The following is a 9,275-nucleotide window of genomic DNA, read 5'->3' as shown; positions in this document are numbered from 1 at the left end:
TTTTTAATCATTAAAATTCATTCATACATTTAACATTTGAAATACACAATACATTAAACTTTACATTTATCCTGAGCTAGTACTTGAATCGCAAGATTGTTATTACGATCAGTATAACACTGCATTATATAGGTTAAACACTGATCACAATACAACACTGCATAACTCAAACAAATAAAGCAGCACGTATAATGTTAAGGGTATAATGATGCTGGAGGTCCTAGGGTTCGATTCCCAAGAAGGTCAAAATAAATATTAGTGATTTTTCAGTCTAATATTTATTTACTATGACCCCGGACTAGTTTGTACCCGGAACGGAAGGATAATCACCTTTCCTTTGTATATTTAACTATCAAGATAACACTGCTTTCATACTATACAGTGCCCTATGTACTATTGGGCTATAAGGGTTAGAAAAAGTACTTAACTACACAGTATAAGAAATCGTTACCGGATCCACATTTATTTTATCGACAGACTTTAAGGGTTTTACTCATTGACCTTACATTCAAAGACAAAAACTTTTTTTTTTAATTTGAGGGCAAATCAAACTGTTTTTGCAAATATTAATTTTATTTTAAAATATTGAGTAATGTTTTCATAACAAAAATGCATTTTGTCCTAGATTTGAGATCTGATAAAATTTTGCAAGTAAGCTTCGCAAAAGGGATCAATTTACTTGTAGATTAAGATCAAAGAATAATATGCTCCCACTTTTCCAACATGGGTCGGTGAAATGGGTGTCGACATTCACACGTTATGTCTACATTACTTTAGCAGTTTCACATAAAAGTGCCGCTGAAAACCCTCACGGTGTTGAATAGGGTAAAAGTGTTTGATTTAATTACTACTCGGGTTTAAATAATTTGAAACACATATTTTTGTAAGATGTATTTTGTACATATCATTGTATTTTTAGGATACCTTTGGATCGTACAGAGTCAACTTCATTATGTCAGAATGGGAATAGTTTCAATTTACAGCACCGGAATATAAAATAAAAAGCTTTTTGTTATAATAATAAAACAAACAATTTATTACTTTTTTTTACATTTCAACATAGGCGGAGAAGCATATAAAAGTCTGGATATTTACAAGGTTTATGAACTGTCATAGGCTGGTTTAATGATCACTATACACACGTGGAACATTCACCATTCTACTCATGATTAACAACCGTACTTCACGAATTTTCGGAACTTCTAGTTATATTCATCAATCTCATGACACAGTACATATGAGTTCACGACAATCATCTATGTTGGATTGAGAATTTTTTTTATTTAGATGAGACTTGATTATATTTTATTCACAAGAGACTTGTATACATAAGTAATGTTCAAGTTTATTTATTAATTTGGCGATTAATTCGTACAACACCATTTTAATTTAAGTATTAGTTTTTAAATAAAACATAAATTTTTTGAGTCTACTATGCTGTATTTTATTAAAGAAAAAAATTAAAAAAATAATATTGGGACAACTGTTTCTCCTAGTTATGGCATTTTCAAACGAATGTGAAGATTAAATGGAATTGTATACCTACAGAAGGACCGTCAGTCCATTTAATATTCACATTCGTTTAAAAATGACATAACTAGGCGAAAAAATTGTCGCAATATTAATTATTATGTATTTTTTTAAAATGAAATACGACTCAGTAAACTCAAAAAATCTGTGTTTGATTTAAAAATTAATACTTAAAAGTTACTCAATCATGTATGAGTACTGTTTTTCCTATTTCAATTCTCGTTTCATATTGGTTATATTTTCGACATTTTATCTGTATATCAGTATCTCAATTTTGACTGAAATGGCACATGCCTCATTCGTAAGATACACGTTTTAGTTTAATTTACAAATAGGTTATTTTTGTTTATTAGTGAAAACCGGTCCACTGACTTCAGTAATTACCAGGATCCAATGAGATAAAATCGGTTTACCAGAACGACGCTTATTTATTGGTCCACTTATGGAGGGAACGGAAATTTGTACCTAAATATCTAAAGTCACAGTTCCTAATATCCCCTGGTAGCCGTTTGTCGTTGGAATGTTTTATTGGAATTCCATTAAATAGTTTATTAGTGCTTTTGGTACAATGGATTCGGATTCACTAATTGTTAGTTCGTGTGAGTTCCGAATTAACACTCTGTCTACCAAATAACAAACAGGCTATAAAAAAATAATCATTAAAATACTCGTTGACTTGTTTATTAATTTATTCTAAACCTTCGGATGAAGTTTGCAGGTCTTTAATATTCATATGACATATAGATTTATTATTTAAAAAAAAAACACACTTTTAAAAGTAGGTCCTAAGCTCAGTAAATGCCCAGACATCCATATTTCATTTTTATTTTTAATGAGATGTCAAAAAATAATATGAAAAATAACCCTTATAATTGGAGATAATTCAGAATATTTGTTAAAAAGTATTTGGACACACTCTAAACTCTAAATATTTTTAAAAGTAACAAAATATAGACAGTTTCATAAAATTATCTTTACTTATTAAAATATTAATCAGAGGATTCTCTAAATTAGTATTAGATCTACTTAAAGCATAGGTTTATTTTACTTTAATTTTTTTTTTGCCAGCTTAAATAGGTTACCAGCTAGGATTTATAGTTAGTATAAGCGCCCTTGAGGTAGTATTTTACATATTATATATATAATCTATGAAAAAAAAACAAAAAATAATTATACTAGGATTATTAATTTAATAAAATATTATAATATTTATGGCATTTTCAAACGAATGTGAAGATTAAATGGAATGTTCCAAAAAAAAAACATTTCTGTATGTATGCATATTGAGTAAAAAATGTGAACACTTAAAACACTGCTTTATCCTCAAATAATTTCATTAAAAAACTTATTAATTATTTCCTAAATTAAATTTGTTGTTATTTTTTAAACTTTTTTTCGAAGATTCATAAGAGAATTCTATTTATTATTTCACGAAATCATAAGAAAATTGTATGTACCTACTATCATTTTTTTATTACTTTTTTTACGTAGATTTAATAACATTTCCAAACTGCAGTGTATTATTGAAAGTGGGTTAAGCTATTTGTGCCTATTTTTTCTACATTGAATTTAACAAATTGAAGTTGAATAATCTAAGTGTAGTAATCAAAAGAGAACAGGAATAAAAATTTCCGATGTGTAAATTTTCGTACGATCCTGAAAAAATCCCAAGAAAAAAGATAAGTGGATATCCAGCGAAAGCTGAGGTGAATAAAATATTCAATGAATCCCGAGTACGAGGAATTCGGAGCAGGTTTTGCGTCTCCGAAGGTCGGCTAACTCCGGCTAGGAATGCTTCCCTCAGGGTAGGGGGCGCCCTTCGAGCGGACGGGGGGGAGGGGGCTGTCTACCGGGGGAGGGCTGCAACCCGACCTTCACACGTCTCGCATGTAAAAAAAATAATTGATACACAATAAATATGGATATCAGCAGGCGAAAATTCACAATATTTTCAATGTGTCCTAACACTTCACAAACACAAATCAAGTGAATACGATTCAAAGTACCCCAATGATTCAAGTTTTCCGTAGAATGGAAATGATTCAAGTGTTCCGAGTGATTCAAGCTGACGGGAAATACAGATCGGTAAATCCGGAAGAACGTACCTGTTCCATTCTTCTTGAGAACTACTCTATGACGTCATCCAGCATCCATAATAATGAGCAAAATGTATTGTATATAAAAAAAAAAACTTTTCCCGCTGCTAGTGATCTCGTATTTCTTTCGTAATGGCGGAGAATGCTTATATGGTGTACGCGTGACTTTGAATCATGGGAGTGCAAGTTCGATTAGTTATGAACATACTTTGTGTTAAATAATGATATTTTTTTAGTATTAAATAACGATATTTACATTTATATTACCCTGGATTGATACAAGAAGCACAAGATAATACTAGAAGCACACTATTGTGTTCTTATTACAGTATATTACAATACTTTTGTAGTATTATCCTGTAGACACAATACTAGAAGTAAATTTTTAAAAATAACCTTTTATAAATGTTTTTCATAAATTACACTAATCCACACTGATAAAATCATCGCTCTAGTGATAAAACCAAATACTTGAATTTTTGGGATACAATATTTTACAAGACGGTATGAATAAATAAGTATAGTAATTATTTTTTTTACATACCTTTAAAATTAAAATACCTAATTCCGTGAATCCTTTTTACTATCCTCAGATACCGTACCAACAACACGGTTTAAAGAGAAACATCTCAAGAAATATCCCGTCAAAAGAAATTAACAAATGATAAAGCCACTACTTTTTTGAGATATGTCTTAATAAATAATAAAACTTCCAGACGGGACCGGATTGGGTGTGGTTCAAATGGAAAAGCCCTCTTCACATTCTTTTTACCAGGAAAAATAATATCGTTGAGTTGGTGGGTTTTGTTTGTTGTTAAATATCTGTTTTATGAGAGAAATTTGGTATGACTTCACTAATTGATTTATTATTTTTTGACATCTCATCAAAGACGACCGTCATAGGCTGGTTTTAGTGATATCCTTACATACGTGTAACATTCACCAATTCTACCCATTATTGACAACCACACTACTCAAATTCTTGGATGCTCTATTTATATGAACCAATTTTGAAACATTGTTCTTTAATCACTAGAACTTCACTAGAGACATCTATTGGTGAGATAAAAAAATAATATGAAAATAACTCCTGTGATTAGAAATAATCCAGATTTTGTGAACAAGTATTTGGACACACTCAAAATGTTGTAAATTGATTTATAAGTCACTTAGTAGCTACCTACTAAGTGACTATCCATTTTTATTTGACTTTTCCTTGATATACCAGGTTTGTTAACAAAGAACATCTGTTTTTTGACTACAATAAATACAAAAATACTTAATGAATATGAAAAAATGGTTCATTCAAGTAGCCCTCGTTAGCTACTATACATATTTTTCCTATCTTTCTAGCAAGTATTGATGCCTTGCCAATAAAAGTCCTCGGTTTCTGAGGCAAACCAATCGTTAAGTAATTTTTGGACGTCTTCATACGAATGGAAGTGCTTCTTGGCAATCGCATGGCTCATCATAGAAAACATATGGTAGTCGGAAGGAAGTAAGACTGGAGAATAACGCGGAGGGGGGGGGGGGGGTTTCTATGTGAAATTTAAATTAAAAATACATAGAAATTCTTACAAAGTGGCTGCTGTATTAATTAATGATTTTTTTTTTAAATCTTAAAATTTGAAAAAAACAATTTTTTTGGTTCTGTTCAAATACAACTTCATAAAAGCTTTCGACCAACCATAGATGGCTTCCGTGAACTCAAAAATAAGGCGTCATGACATTTATGATAAATGTGTGAGTTTCAAATTTTGAATATTGTTGTTAAAATGATGAAAGTGTGTAAAGTGATTACTAAACCGGCCTAACCGGTCATAAGCCCTGTAAATACTAAGACTTCCATATTCTTCTTCGTCAATGTTGAGATATCGTAATGTTAACAAAAGTTAATTGTAATCGTATTAAAAAATAAATAACAATGCTTTCAGCGTATATTTTTTTTATAAATATATATACATCGGGAAGTTTTAAAAAAATGTGTTTTTTTCCTTATGTAAATCAATAAAATTGGAGTTAAGAACAAAATGCTTTTAGCAAGCGATTTATGTAATGAGTTTGATTTATTAATGGAGCTTTTTCCTCTCTCTTGACTTATCAACTGATTCGTCACTGTATCCGGTGGTTTTCTTTTCAATCAATTAGAAACATCGAGAGATATTTCTTGTCCCTTCTCGTGTCGTCCCTTTGTTCCATTAATGGTTTTATAATTTCCCAAACTAATAGACACAAATAACTGGTTTATGTGAATCGCCAAGATGAATTATAGAGACAGGCTGTGAGAAATATGTCGGAGTAGCCTTTGCCTTGTATTCAGCAGGCGCCAGCGCCATCTGAAGGGACCGATGCTGATTTTTTTTTTATAAATGTTGCAAAAATTTGCTTAATTATCGGCCCAGAACGCTCCAATGAAAAGATGTTTCCTAAATGAATCATCAATTCTCGATATCGTGTGAAAACATGGATTTCAATACTACAATATAGATGCGATACGATACGATGTTTTTATATCCAACATTTTCACCGGTTGCAAAAAAATGCTGTCAAAAATACTTAAGTTGTTAGACACGATATTTTATACTAATTGAAAAAAGAATATCAACAAACATACGAGTACATCTTTGGAGAGCTTTTAAACATCGTAAATTATAAGTATTTATGCGATTAAATATTTTCTATAAAAAATATTTTCAAGTACTTTTTTCGTGATTTTCTATTTCAAAACTTAATTTTATAAAATCACCATATAAATTACAAAAACTAAATTAAAATATAATATCGAACGTTTTTGAAGCAAACAGCTTCTTCCTTTAAACTAATTATTACTTCGAATCCGGTTGATATTATTATTATGTATAAAATGACAGTATATTTTTTTACCCATTTCTAATACAGATGGGTCCTTACAATCTTAAATCCTATACGTCAATTATTCGGAAAAGAAATACAATTATAATTAAAACAAAAAAAAACGAAAAACAGGTCGTGATGGGCAAGGATGTCAAATACTTTAGAGAGGTCTGAGGTATAAGGAGATGTATGAATCGAGATGCAAAGTATAAACGCAACGAACTAAAAAAAGTTGAGTGCAAAATATAATAATAAATATGGAAAGGTAAACAAAGTGAAATTACCGATCGCTAAATTTCTAAATTCATAATAACATAAATGCCAATATGCAGCGGAAACTATAAATTATCTTTAAGCTGTTTATTACGTAGGTACTAGTTTATAAATATATATTGAGAATTTATAAACAACATAATAAATCATGAGTTAGTTAAGGGTTTAATTCAAAACAGTTAAAATAATATTATGATAGTGTTCACAGTTACTTTGCAATAGGTGTACAAAATTGTATAAAATTATTTTTAATGGATATTTTATGGTAATGAGAAATAATCAAATAGAAGTGAATAACATTAAGTAAAATATTAGTTTGAAAAAATTGAAATATTTAGTATTCCCATTATGTTGAATGATAACGGAACAGACAGATTCTAGTATCGATAAAAAGGAAGAAGAAGAAAAAGAAAATTATTAAATAAAATCAATAACAACAGCAATATTCTGAAAATCTTAATTTTAAATATTATAATCAAACACTGATTTTTTGAGTCTTCTAAGTGTATTTTATTGTTAAAAACACGTACTGATCAATATTATGATAACTGTTTCGCCTAGTTACGTCATAACGTGGCGAAACAATTGTCACACATTTTATTTGCAATGTGTTTTTTTTACAGTAAAATACAACTTAGTAGACTCAAAAAACTATTGTTTGATTTTAACATTTAATTTATAAATTAAAATGTAGTTCTACAGATTAAACGCTAAATCTATAAATTCTGATAATCTGTTGATTTAAAAAAAAATAAAGCATAAGCGTTTCTAATAATGAGCCGCTTAGGATAACAGAAATAAAATTCAATTGAAATATTTGTGTAAATAATAAAAACGTATATATTTCTCTTTTAAAAAAAAAGATGTGGTGCAACCATGACGTCAACACGTAAATATGTACGGTTCATACGCGTATACTTATCTGATGACTTGTTATTCATAGCATATCTGACCATCAACTACGAGTACGTTTTTGCTTTGTTCCTTTTGTTAAATTAACATCAATTAGATGTGTCACTTATAAAATAATTCGCAGATCGTATCGTATTGGTCAACACTAAATTCCGAAGTGAGTCAATGCTTCAATCCGTGACTGACGTCACGGTAATATCTTTGTGTATGGCCCGCAGCGGTTTTGATACCATTATTACCACAAAAAGTACAGCCTTGAACACCTAACTATGCATTACGGATTTCACGGTAGCGTTTCGGCTCGCCCAACTTAACCCTTCTTCCGATCGGGTCCAGTCATCGACATTGCAAATTCCCATGGAACCGTAACAATGTTGCTATGACGCGCTTTGTTCGCGAATGTTCTAGAAATTCCACAGAGGTCTTGCGGAACTATACTTAGACCAGTTAAAAAAAAACTAGCTTACCATCATGCCGCTTCCCAGCAGGGGTAGGCAGAGAGAATAAAACGCCACATCACATGGTTGAAAACAATCTTCGCCACGTTTACATTCTTCTAACTTCTGACCTGACCACTACTTATATCTATATTATAATAGATTACTTAGTATCTACTCACTGACACAGAATAAAAAATTAATTTGGAATATTTTAAATTTAATTTGAAGTGTTCAAATCGTGGTTCATAAATCTGGATTTGCCCACTTAGGAGTTATTTATATCACAGTTTAAAATAACTGGTACATGTTTTACACAGGTAAAAATACACGTTTTATGTATATAAAAACACGTTCAATCTCGAAAGAAACGTTGGGACAAAATTTTATAGCAATCGGTGAATAACTTGAGGAAATTTAAAAATTTTAAAAAACTTTTGTTTTGAATTTTTAACTATATGGATACGTTTACAAAAGCTCAGACACAGTTAAAATTCTAATATTTTTCTTTGTATAAAAACAAACTATGTTCAGACAAAACATTTTTTGTCGCCGTAAATCACAATATTAATCATGATTTTAGTAACAATATCATAGTTATAGATTTATTATTTTCAAAGACAAAAGTTAAAGTAATTATTTTTTTCGACACCAGTTAAAATATTAAATAAAATATTTTATATAACTGGTAATAAATGAAATTACTATACTGCACAAATGTTATTTTAGGACATAATATCGACTCTTTTTAAAGATCGGTGGAAAGATACGTATACTTTTTGAGATCTGACGATTCAAAATTATATAGATTTCCGAGATAACGGAGATTGACTAAGAGGATGAGTCAGCTATTTTTTCTCAGGAGATGCGAAAATTTGTACTGCTTATGGGTACGAGTCTATAAAAGCGTCTAATAAGATCGGCGGGCGCAAACCATTTATTTAACCAGGATCTCTGCGTTCATCAGACCTCGCCACATGCATATTATGTTATACTAGTCTCCCATGTACATTCGCATGAAATTTACAGTCGTGTGCCATATTAATAGACCCATCAAGCAAATAACAATACAGTTACAATTCTTTTGCGATCATTACTAATCGTGTGAATTTTTTAATGTTTTTAAGTTAAATTATTAATTGTTGATATATTACGCAATTCAATCAAACAAAGT

This window comes from Brachycentrus maculatus, unplaced genomic scaffold, assembly GCF_059751285.1.
Source record: "Brachycentrus maculatus isolate JH-2025_06_01 unplaced genomic scaffold, ASM5975128v1 h1tg000240l, whole genome shotgun sequence".
NCBI lineage: Eukaryota > Metazoa > Arthropoda > Insecta > Trichoptera > Brachycentridae > Brachycentrus > Brachycentrus maculatus.
Note: the sequence above shows the minus strand (reverse complement) of the source record.